At 30.8% G+C, this 13,539-nt stretch overlaps 1 pseudogene; it reads right to left on the bottom strand.

Moving 5' to 3' along the window:
* Positions 1-6,059: 6,059 nt before the first annotated feature.
* LOC127150713 (uncharacterized) lies at positions 6,060-8,946 on the bottom strand (annotated as a pseudogene).
* Between the last annotated feature and the right edge of the window lie 4,593 nt (positions 8,947-13,539).

The raw sequence follows: 13,539 nt of genomic DNA on the forward strand, positions 1-13,539 counted from the left end.
ATGAATTATATATTTAGATACCATATGAGTCAATAATTTATCAAAATTTTGATAATCAATCTACTTTCAAATTAACTCATGCGATAAGGTCAAGATACTTTGATTTTTTACGTTTTGAGGTTTCTTTCAGTTTCTTAGTAAGAATGGATGACGGTATTCTGCCTAAATAGTAAACACAAGTAATAAATAAGAGAATATTCAAGATTCGAGCCATAGAATTTCTCAATTCTTACACAAAGTAATTATTATATCTAATGTACTTATTAAATCTAATGTACTAGATCTAATAGAATTATTTTGCTGTATCTAGACTAATATCAATCCAACCCATTTCATGAATAAAATGTGACCAATTAACCAACCAACAAAACTACTTGTTACAAATAACAACTTGTTGTTGCATCGAAACATAGAAATGTTGACTAATCTGACTAACATTGAACTTGGTAAAATGAAATGGTTGAATAATTGAAAAATGAGATGATTCAGGAATACACATTGAATGCTAAGATTACGCATTGAGTTTCTGGCAGTAGATCCATAATCAAAAAAGTGTTTGTAATTGTTTCAAAAGAAATGGAACAAAAGATACGGTAGAGCTTGGATAATTATTGTATGAGGTCTATCCAATGCTAAATGCAGAGGCGCATAATATCGATATGAACATCATGAGCTGTCCCGTAATAAAACCAGAAATGCAAAGGTGAATATGGATAAACAAGTCCAAGGATGGGTCAAATTACGAATCAAGAACCAGTATGATAGAATAAGAGAGAGTATGAATGAGATCTTTCGGCAGACAGGAAGGGGAATAGCCCTAGCCGCTTGCATTCAGTCAGAATCCAAAAGTAGGAGTAGGGGAGTAGGTCAGATCAAGACTAATCTGTCTGCTAACTCGATTTTGAGTCTTGTTGAGGTCACTATTTTAGTAAATGATGCAGAGAAGGCTAGTGACATTGATCCACAAGAAGCTCAGCAAACTCTCGAAATAGTGGAAGCCAACTTGAGGAAAGTTCAGGGTAAGAGACAAACAATCGAGGCAAATTTAGCTCTCAGACAAGCTAGGACATGAGTAGAGGCTATCAATGGCGTACCTAGTTAATGCGTCTAAATAATAAAGTGAAATGAAAATTTCATGAAAAAAAAGGATTACAATTAAAAAATGAAATAAATATAGAGTCGGATGGAAAAGATAGAAAATCACTAGAACAGGGTTGAGTAGAAACCGCAGTGTGTGAACCAGCAAGACGAATTCACTCGTCAGCTAGCGAAAGTAAAATAAAAAGAGGATTGATGCCTTAGAGCTCCCCTCAGACGAGGATATGGTGTAAAGGTCCCTGGTGTCGTGTCAAATGAAGAAAAAGAAGGTTCATGGCTTCAACCAACCCCGTGAACCATCTGAAAATGGAAGAAGAAGTTTGAGCCTTACCTGTCGAAAAAACTCCCTTTCAATACCAAACTATTTACTGCCCGTATAAGAAAGTCTATTTAGTTATTTTTAAAATATTTCAAGTTTGTTCTTCCATCTTTCTTTGCTATTTCTTTTATCGTCTTCCTCCTACGATTTCGTCTTTCTTTTTTCCTATTTTTTTTCTACAATTTTTTTCCATCATATTTCTTATTTTTTAATTCTTTATTTACGTCATTTAATCTTTCCATCGTTTTTCTTCATTTTTTTTTTTTTGCTTTTCCATTGTCTTTCTATTTTTCTTCTTCTTTTTTCGCTGCGATTTCTTTCCATCGTCTTTCTTCTTTTCCTTTTTTACGTAGTGTAATAGCAAAATCTAAAAGATAGTGTATAAAAAATATTGAAAAAAATCATTTAGATTGGAGTAACCAAATGTAAACAATCGTGTAAAAAAGTAAACAATCGTGTAAAACAATAAAAGATCGTGTACAAAGAATCTTGAAAAAAAAAACCATTTAGATTAGAAGTAGCCAAATGTAAATGATTGTGTAAAAAAAATAAAAGATTGTGTATAAAGAATATTGAAAAAAAATCATTTAGATTGGAGTAGCCAAATGTAAACGATTGTTTTAAAAAAAGTAAACAATCGTGTAAAAGAATAAAAGATCATGCATAAAGAATCTTGAAAAAAAATCATTTTGTCAAAAAAAATAAACGATCGTGTAAAGAAATCTAAACGATCGTGTACCAAAAGAATTAAAAAAATCATGTACAAATTTTTTTTTTAGATTTGAGTCCTCAAATCTAAATAATCAAATCTAAACGATTGTGTAACTAAATTTAAACGTAACCAAATTAAATGATGTGTAACAAAATTAAACGATGAAATTGAAAAGATAAATTGTAATCATATCTAAACGATCGCGTATAAATTGTAGTCATATCTAAACGATCGCACTTGCGTTGTTAACGGCGTGCTTGACTGAGCATTCTTGGTATTTTACACAGTAAGCCTCGAGAATAAATAAATTGCCGTTTTTTTATATTTTTGAAAAAACAAAAAAAAATGATGTTTTTTCTAAATTACAAAAATATAAATTTAAAAGCGGATTGTCCTCTGTTAGTCTTTAACTCTTTGATAGTCGTCTAACATCATTAATTAATTGTTATATTCGCAATATGCAAAATAGAGATGTTATGGACTATTTTTTCTAAAGTTTTCTTTGTCATCTAGGGTAATTTTCCATTTTTATAATTTGTGATATTGCTCTTAAGTTTTTTTTTTTTATATATACTTTTTATTCCGATATAAATATCGATATTAATTTTAAATTTTAATTTACAAAAAATACTTTTTCATTCTTTTTAAAATCTTTTATAATTATCTTTTAATTTAAAATATTTTTATTCATTTCTTTTAATTTGAATTATGTTATTAATCTAATTAGTTTCAGACTTTAATTTTATTCCAAAAATATCATTGCTTTTCTTTTAATTTCATACTCCTTCGCTTAATTTTAAAAGAAAAATTTTATCCTAAAATCTTTTATTTATTTGAAATTGGATAATTTGATTCTTTTTTTAATTTTATTAATGTTTTTTATTTTGATAATATGTGTGAGTACCAGATCTTTTTAATTTAGATTTAGATGACGTGATTATCTTTTATTTTCAAATTTTATTTTGAACTAATTTTTTTATCTTTTCAAAAAAATAACAAACCAGCAAAATATTTACAAAAAATTTTGAAAATGAAAAAAAAAATTATGAGCCACGTGATTAATTGACACCCAGCGCGCGATCATTTAGATTTGGTTATTCTTTAATACATGTTAAGATTTGATCGTTTAAATTTGGGTAGCCAAATCTAAATGATTTTTACAAAAATTTTAGTGCACGATCATTTAGATTTGATCGTTTAAATTTGGGTAGTCAAATCCAAACAGTGGCTTATATTTATACACGATCGTTTAGATTTAATCGTTTAAATTTGGATAGTTAAATCTAATCGATTTTTTTTCAAGATTTTTTTGGTACATGATTGTCTAGATTTGAACGTTTAAATTTAGATAGACAAACCTAAATGATTTTTTTAAAAGATTTTTGGTACACGATCATTTATATTTGGTACACAATCGTTTAGATTTGATCGTTTAAATTTAGCCAAATTTAAACGATTTTTTTTAATTCTTTAGTACACGATCGTTTAAATTTTACTATTCTTTGATACACGATCTGATGTGAACTCAATGATTGAACTTTTGCATGTCGAAGGACCAATTACAAAATGGAAGGCAAAAATGATTCAAGAGATTTTTACATTACACGTTCAAAAACTAGCAAATTCACATGAAAGAACAAGTAATTTTAACCCTAAAATTATTTACAATGTTAGTTTAATGAGTCAAGATGAGAATTGATTAAAGATGACATTGGAAAAGTTCTAGAAAAATTATTTAAGCCACTGTGAAGACTTTCTACATTTTTTTAGTTTTTCAAATTGGCCTTTAATTTAGTATGTAATCTTGTGTTAAGTTCCTAGGTTTTATTTTTTTGAGGAGGCATTTAAGTATCTTTGAATGGTTATTAGGCTTCCACCTATGCATGTATTTTCTTTAATTAGCATTTAATTATGACTATTGGCCTTCCACCTAATGCATGACCATTTAGCCTATAAAATGGCTTATAATGTTCTTGTAAAGTAGAATATCAATATTAAAAAGCTTGTACTTATTCAACCCTTTTGAGGTTATTTTTTTTAAAATCTTGCTTTAGATTTGATGTTCAAAATCAATTCGTTGGATTAGTGTTAATCAAACTATTCTCGGAGTGAGGTTTCTTAATATCTAAGAGTGACCGTTGAATAAGAAATTTTGGAACCAATCACAAATTGCCACATCATTTACTAAAATAATTGTATTTGGGATTAACTAAAAATTGGCATGTGTCCCAAATTAAATTTAAAGACAAATTGGACAATTCTAATGACGTCACGTGTCTTTATTATGACAAATTAATTATTTTGGTTCAATTAAATATTATTTACTTGGACTAAAATTCAATTGAGCCAAAAAAATAAGCTTAATTTAGTCCAAAATAAAATATGAGCCAAATCTATGTGATTGAGCCCATAGGTATGATCCATGGACCAGACTAGGCTCAAGTCCATAAAAGCCCACTAGGGAACTCTATAAATAGAGAAGTTCTTTTCATTTGTGGGGAGACAAATTTGTGACTTCAGAAAGTCTAGAGAGAATTCTTCCAAGAAATAGAAGACTCATCAACTACTAAAGTCGAACAACCTTGAAGATTAATCCTTTGAAGATACAAGCTTTCTTCCAAGTCTCGAACTTCAAGAACACCCTCGAAGATTAAAGCTCCTTTGAAGATACAGTTTTTCTTCCAAGACTCCAACTTCAAGAACATCACGTGCTTCGCTTCCTCATATCAAGCGTAAGCATCTAGCCGAGAGAGAATCAAAGGATCAAATTCTAGAGATTGAACCACATCGCATCAAATCAACGTAAATACAACATCAACACAAGTTCAACTCCACGAATCAAATTTCTCTGGAAATCTCGTGCGAACAAATGCACGTGTATGGGTGAGTGAATCTCGAAAAGAGTGACCATCATAGATTCTAGATTTGATCTAAGTAGTTTTCTTTGTGAGTATTTTCAAGGATCCTAGAAGGACCTCTAGCTTTGCATCTAACAAACATAGTGGGGGCTAATCATGCTTAGGCTTTCGTTGATCTGGAAATCTTTCTTTTCTTAGATGAACCCAAACCCAATCACCGTGTTTAAAAATCAATTGTTTTCTCCCTTGGTTCTTTCTTTGGCAAGCTTTTGATTCTTCTTTTCAATTCTTTCTTTGATTTCCTTATGCATGATTTTTATGTATTTTGCCCTTAAAACAAATGCATCACTAGTAAAAATATTCAGCGGCAAAGGCGACAAATCTAAAGGAGTTAAAGGATTAAAGTCATACACAACCTCAAAAGGTGAACAATTAGTAGTGCTATGTATCCTAACCTTGGGTGCTTTTCACATTCAGCTCCGGAAGAGTTCTGGAAAGGGAAGGCTAGAGCGCCCCTTACTTGCTTATACCCCTTTGACCCTATTTCGTTGGTCGCTCTATTGTAAGCAAACTGTACAAAAGGTAAAGTATCCTTCCAAGACTTAAGATTTTTAGAAATGAGTGTCCTAAGCAAAGACCCCAATGTTCTATTAACCACTTCAGTTTGTCCTTCAATTTGTGGGTGACTACTTGTTGAAAACAAAATCTTGGTTCCCAATTTTTCCCACAAAAGTTTCCAGAAATGACTTAAAAATTTAGCATCTCTATCGTGTCCTTCAATTTGTGGGTGACTACTTGTTGAAAACAAAATCTTGGTTCCCAATTTTTCCCACAAAAGTTTCCAGAAATGACTTAAAAATTTAGCATCTCTATCGCTAACAATGGTTTTTGGAATGCCATGCAATCTAACCACTTCTCTAAAGAATAGATTGGCTATGTTAGTAGCATTATCCGTTTTGCTACATGGAATGAAATGTGCCAACTTACTAAACTTATCAACTACCAGGAAAATGTTGTCATGATGCCTCTTAGTTTTTGGCAATCCAAGAACAAGATCCATGTTAATGTCAATTTAAGGTTCACTAGAAACATCCAAAAGTGTGTAAAGTCCATGTGGTGTCTTAGATTTAACTTCCTTATATTTGACACATTGCTTGCACACTTTGTTCACATCTTTTCTCATTTTCAACCAATAAAAGTGTTCGCGCAACATGCCATATGTTTTGAATTCCCCAAAATGTCCCATAAGTCCACCCCCATGAGCCTCTTTCACAAGTAATTCTTGAATAGAACATTTAGGAACACAAAATTTTCTTTTTCTAAAAAGTATTTCATCAAAGACAATATAATCATGCACATTTTTTCCTTATATATATATCATGAAATTTAGAATTCTCAACTTTGTACAACTCAACCATGTGTTTGAAACCAAGAACTTTTGCACTAAGGGAAGAAAATAATGCATACCTTCTTGACAATACATCGGCTACCATATTGTCCTTACCTTTCTTGTAGTGAATGACATATGGAAATGTCTCAATGAACTCAACCCATTTAGCATATCTTTTGTTTAACTTGGTTTGGCTTTTGAAGTACTTCAAGCTTTCATGATCTGTGTGGATGATAAATTCTTTTGGCTACAAGTAATGTCGTCAAACTTGCAAAGTTCTAACAAGAGCATGTAATTCCTTGTCATATGTAGGGTAGTTAAGTTGTGCTCCATTTAAATTCTCACTAAAGAACATGATTGACCTCTTTTCTTGCATTAAAATAGCTCCAATCTTCATTCCACTTGCATCACATTCAATCTCAAAAGATTTGTCAAAGTTAGGCAAAGCAAGACAAGGTGCATTGGTCAATTTATCTTTTAATTTATTGAATGCATTTTCTTGTTTTTCTTTCCATTCAAATTTCACATTCTTTTTCACAAATTCATTCAAAGGTGAGGCTATGCTACTGAAATTCTTAATAAACCTTCTATAAAAACTAGTCAAGTCATGAAAAAAATCTCACCTTAGTGGCATTGGTTGGCATGGGCAACTCTCGAATAGCTTTTACCTTTTTTTCATCAACTTTAACATCATCCTTTCTAACGATGAATCCTAAGAAGTTGGTTTGTTCTAGAAAAAACTACACTTATTGAAGTTGGCATACAACTTTTCTTCTCTAAGTTTAAGCAAAATTGTCTTGACATGCAAAATATGTTCATCCAAGCTTTTTGAGTAAACAAGAATACCATCAAAGTATACAACAACAAATTTTCTAATATATTTTCTCAAAACATAATTCATTAGCCTCATAAAAGTGCTTGGTGCATTAGTAAGACCATAGGGCATAACAAGTCACTCATAAAGACCAAATTTTGTTTTGAAAGTCGTTTTCCACTCATCTCCCACATGCATTCGAATTTGATGATAACCACTTTTAAGATCAATTTTTTAAAACAAATTTGAACCATGTAATTCATCCAACATGTCATCTAATCTAGGAATGGGATGTCGATACTTTACCGTTATTTTGTTGATGGACATTCAACACCCATCCTCCATGTTCCATCTTTCTTGGGTACCAAATCATCGGAACCGAACAAGGACTCACGATTTCCCTCATATAACCTTTGTCCATGAGTTCTTCTACTTTCCTTTGGATCTATTTGGCCTTGGTTGGATTGATTCTATAGGCAGCCATATTTGGAAGAGTTGCTCCGAGTATGAAGTCAATTTGATGTTCAATTCCTCTTAAAGGAGGTAGACTCGTTGGTGCATCTTCGTGTGGAAACATGTCATTACATTTCTGCAAAAGAAACTTAAAAGAACTAGGCAAAGCATCATTAGAGGTTCAGCCACTAAACACATTCCTTTGAACACAAGTACAAAGTTTAGTGCTTCATTTGAAAATAAGTCTCTACATCCTTCTTTCTTATAACCAAGCTCACATTCTTTATTTTTTTCCTCAAAATCACTCTTTTTTCCCTCTTGATTTTCAATCACCTTTTGCCCCTCTCTTTTTTCGCTTCTCTCTCTTTCTTTAAACTTGCTTTCTTCTCTCCTCTCTTGTTCTTCAAATTCTTTTCTTTTCTTTTTCTAATTTTATTTGATCACATTAGACTTCAAATGGAAGAAAAGTAAACTTCTTCCCCTTTAAAGTAAATGTGTATTTATTCAACAACTAATTATAGGTGTCCTCTCTATCATATTGCCAAGGTCGCCCCAATTATATATTACCCGCATGCATTGGTACTACATCACAAAGGACTTCATTTTTATATCTTCCCAAGGTAAAAGAAATAAGAACTTGGGAGTTTACCTTAAGTTCACTTTTGTTTGTCAACCATCGAAGCTTGTATGGTTTTGGATGTGGACGAGTAGTAAGTTAAGTCTTTTTACTAGAAAAGTACTTACCACATTGGTGCAACTTCCATTATCAATTACCAACCTACATGGAGTTCCTTCAATCAAGTATCTTGTGTGAAACAAGTTCTCCCTTTCATCTTCGACCTTTTCTTTCTTGATTTATACATTAAGTATTCATCTTACAACTAAGAATATGGAACTACCTCCTTCAATGTACTCATCATCATGTGCATCAGATTCTTCCTCAAGTGGTGCATCATGCTCATCACATTCGTCTTTTGAATCAATTATCCCATTTCTTATCACCATGACTTTTTTATTAACACAATCTTTGCTCATGTGTCCAAACCCTTTGCATTTCCAACATTGAACGGAATTAGACTTCTCCTTTTCCTCTTTTGAAGCTTCATTCTTTTTACTGTTGGAGCTCTCGGCTTCCATTCTCTTGGCAACCACAAACTTTCCTTTTGCTTCACTTTTATTTATAAAACCATCCTTGTTCCAAACATTAGAATTTGAAAATGTATTAGACTTAGAAGTATACCTCTTGGAATGCTCCTTTTCTTCTCTCAATTGTTCTTCAATTTTGATTGCATAATGATACATATCTTCCAAGTAAAACATGTGAACTTCTATCAAATTGGATGAGCAATTTCTCGATTCAAACCTCTAAGAAATCTAGACATGGTGTCTTCTTCTTCCTTTTGAATTTTTGCTCTTTCCATCAAAGTTTCCATCTCATGATAATATTCTGCAACACTTTTTGTTCCCTTCTTCAAAGCTTGCAATCTAGTTTTCAAATTTTAATCATAATGTTTTGAAACATACCTTTTTCTCAAAGCATCTTTAAGTTCTTCCCACATTTCGATGGAATCTTCCTCTTTCCTTCTTCTTTTGGATTTGAGATGTTGATACGAATTTTCGGCATGGCTAGTGAATTCGACAATGGAAAGTTTCATCTTCTTCTTGTCACTAAATGTGTTGCAATCAAACACATGTTCTATATTTCTTTCCCATTCCAAATATGCTTCCACATTTGTCATTTCACTAAAGGGTGGAATTTTGAGCTTAATTCTGTTGCCTTTATCTTCATGAACTCATTTGACTCTATGAGGTTGCATAAGATTATTTCTTCCTCTACCTCTCATTTTCCTCGTTGTCTTTCTAGTTCAACTAAATCAATCACTTCCTTATCTTCTTGCAAGGCTCGTTCTTCTCTTTGTTGTTGTGCCCTCCTTTCTTACCTATCTTCCCTCATCATTTCCATTATTCCTTAAATGGCTTGAAGAATGACCATAGTAGGATCTTGTACTTGTGGTACTCCACCCTTTGACATTTTTAAGTTAATAAGAGTACCTCACCACACTTGTCACCAATTTCACTTAAGAACACTCGTGTTTATCCTTCAAAGGTAGGCTTTTGGTACTAGGTCAAAGACGTATGGGTTGGTTTCTTTTTGTGCAATCTCACAAAGAGTTTAATGTAAATCAATTCAAATGAATAACGCTCACAAACTAAAACTAGAACAAAAAAAAAAAAAAAAAGTGCTTTGGATCTTCCTTCTCTTTTTTTTGCTACTTTCTTTTGCTGATTTTTTTTTAATGATCCAAAAGCGATTTGAAAAATATTTCAAGACAAGTTGTAGTATGTCTTGTATTGCATGCAAAGAAAATTTGAAAAAAAAAAAAGATTGAAACAAGTAAAGATAAATTCGTCTTAAGAGTTGGCCAAGGATGATAACCAAATGCTCTAATACCACATGATAAGCGACTACTATGTTTGTTAGATGCAAAGTTAGAGGTCCTTCTAAGACCCCTGCAAACAATCACAAAAAAAGCTACTTAGACCAAACTTAGAATCTATGATGGTCACTCTTAGATTCTAAGACAACTCACTTTAGGAATAGTTTGATCAACACTAATCCAATGAATTGATTTTCAACATCAAATCTAAACCAAGATTTGAAAGAAATAATGTCAAAAGGGTTGAATAAGCACAAGCTTTTTAATATTGATATTCTACTTTTTCAAGAGCATTACAAGTCATTTTATAGGATAAATGGTCATGCATTGGGTTGGAGGTCACTAGTCACACTTAAACGCTAATTAAAGAAAATACATGCATAGGTGGAAGCCAAATAGCCATCCAAATACACTTAAATGTCTCTTAAAGAAAAACAAAACCTAGGAACTTAAAACAAGATGACATACTAAATTAAAGGCTAAATTAAAAAACTAAAAAAATGTAGAAAATCTTCACAATGCCTTAAATAACTCTTATAGAACTTTTCCACGTCATCTTTAATCAATTCTCATCATGACTCATTGAACTAACATTATAAATAATTTTTGGCTAAAAATTATTTGTTGCTTCATGTGAATTTACTAGTTTTTTAAGGTGTAATGTAAAAATCTCTTGAATCTTCTTTGTCTTTCTTTTTGTAATTGGTCCTTTGGGTACATACAAAGGTTCAATCATTGAGTTCACATCACGATCATTTAGATTTTATCATTTAAATTTGGGTAGCCAAATCTAAACGATTTTCTTAAAGATTCTTTGGTACACGATCGTTTAGATTTGAGTAAACGATTTTTTTCACGATCTTTTATATTTGGCACACAATCTTAAACAACCAAATAATAATTTGAATTTTTTTTTAAAAAATAGATCTTTTATATTTAATACACTATCTTGAACCCAATAACAATTTGAAAAAAAAAATAAAAGAAAAATTACAGAAGAAGAGAAAAAGTGGATGGAAAGGAAAATAAAAATTTCAGAAAAAAGAAGATGGAAAGGAAGGGAAAACTTAGAATATTTAAAAAAAATAGCCGGTTTCGTGGGTTTTTTTTATTTTTTTTACATGGATCGTAAATGTTTTTGTGTTTTGTTATATTTATGAAAAATTTCTTTTTTTTTCTCCTTTTTTTAACATTATTTCTCGTGCATAAACCCTCTAAACCCTCAAAACTTATAGCTGACACGAAGAATGAAAAAATTAGAGGTTTACGTTGTATAAATGACGAATTTATTTTTAAATTGACAAAATAGTAAAACATAAGAATTTTAAATAAAAATTGGGGGGACAATGCCTTAAATTCCCCTACCTAAGTGACAAATGTGATTCCTAAATATATTTGTTTACTAATCCCCAAATACCCTACAATTAAATAAAATTTTGCACCCACAATTGAATAATCTACTTTCCCTACTTTCCCCCTAAAACAGAAAAGAACCCATCAAATCATATTCTCAAAACTCTGCAAGTCATTAGATTTCATTCAATTTGTGCAGGCCACTGTTTCAGATCTTCCATTATTTGGAATTTAGAAACAAAAGATCTTCAAGCATTTCCTTCCTTATTTGACATTACCTTCCCTTACTTCGAAAACCCTAACTTCGTCCCCTTCAAATTGAAAAACACAAACTTCATCCGCATCACATCCTTCACATCGTCCATTTTGCATCTCCTTCGTATTAGAAGAGAACCCATCGTTCGTTTTGCATCTCCTTCGTCCAACACATCATCTATTTCACATCGTCCTTCGCATCTCCCTCGTTCGGCACATCTCCAATCTTCAACTTCGTCTGTTTCACTTCAATCTTATTTGCATCTTCAATTGTCCGTTCCACTTAAATCGTCCATTCCACTTCAATCTTCAATCTTCAAATTCGTCTGACACATCTCCAATCTTCAATCGTCAGTTCACATCTTCAATCTTCAGGCTTCGCATCATAGCATCTCCTTCGTAGTCTACAAAAGGAACACATTTACTGAGAGTCAAGTATATTCTTAAATTGGCAAAATTATTTAAAATGTGTGGAAATAATTAAGTGAAGAGATATATGTTAAAATATTATTAAATTGCAAAGATTTGATTTTTAGCTTTATCATAGCATATGACGGATGTATCTTAAATTATTTTCTAGTATATTTTTAAATTGGCAACATTATTTAAAATTTGTGGGAATAATTAAGTGGAGAGATATATGCAAAAATACTATTAAATTGCAAAGATTTGATTTTCAGTTTTATCATAGCATATGACAGATGTATATAAAATTATTGTTTCATAAATTATACAAAATAATTTTAGGGATTCAAACATTATATTTGGTATAATCTTAAGGATTCAAACTAAATTAAAAACAAAGTGCAATTTTAAGATGGGATATATAACAAAAACTATTTTTGGCATAATTTTAGGGATTCAAATAAACAATCTAAAATTAATGTGTAAAATTTTAATTTAAAAATAATTTGAAAATTTTGAATTAAAACTAGAGAAAACCGTGGCCTAAGATGTAAAATTAGGGTGGGATATATATCGAACATTATCTTTGGCATAATTTTAGGGATTCAAACTAACATTTTAGTAGTGTGTTGCAAGTTTGGATCAAAGTGACGTTAAGAAATCTAAAATTAAGGGATTCTCCATTACCTTTGGTATAATTTTAGGAATTCAAACTAATAATCTAAAATTAATGTGTATAATTTGGATTTTGAAATAGTGTTAAAATTTTGAATTAAAATTAACGGTTAAAATAGGGTGGAAAATAATGTTAAAAACAATGTTAGAATATCAAATATGTATTATGTATTATTTATGTATATCTTTTCATAAATAATTTGAAGAATAAAAAATGTGAAATAGTTGAATTTATCTTTGAATTTATTTTAGGGAAACGAGGTAGAGTTTGAATTCAAATTGACGATTTTACGGGATGATGTTGATTGAAATTGTTATTAAAAAATTGCAATATATATTATTTAATATATTTTTATAAATAATATGAAATATAAAAATTCGTTAATTACTTGATTTTCTATCCTAATAATTAGGGGATGTTGAAACTAAAGATATATCTTGGGGATGTTGGTTCAATCTTCTATAATAATAGAATATTTTTTAATTTAGTTAAGATTTACTAAAAATGAATGTGTTTACAAATACAATGTATTCGTCCTATGTGATATTTTTTTTTTATTTTTTGATCTCAATAAATACACTATATTTGTATGTGAGCAATTGTCATTCGTGGAGGGGTAAACTCGGGCCAGAAAAATTGAAAAAATTAATTTGGCAGGCAGTTTTGCCATAAATCAAAATAATTTTGGGATTTGTTATTTATTTTTTTTTATCCAACATTTTGCTATTTCCACGATTTCCTCGAAAACTTATTCGCAATGCTCTTTTT

Source organism: Cucumis melo, chromosome 8 (assembly GCF_025177605.1).
Source record: "Cucumis melo cultivar AY chromosome 8, USDA_Cmelo_AY_1.0, whole genome shotgun sequence".
Taxonomy (NCBI): Eukaryota; Viridiplantae; Streptophyta; class Magnoliopsida; order Cucurbitales; family Cucurbitaceae; genus Cucumis; species Cucumis melo.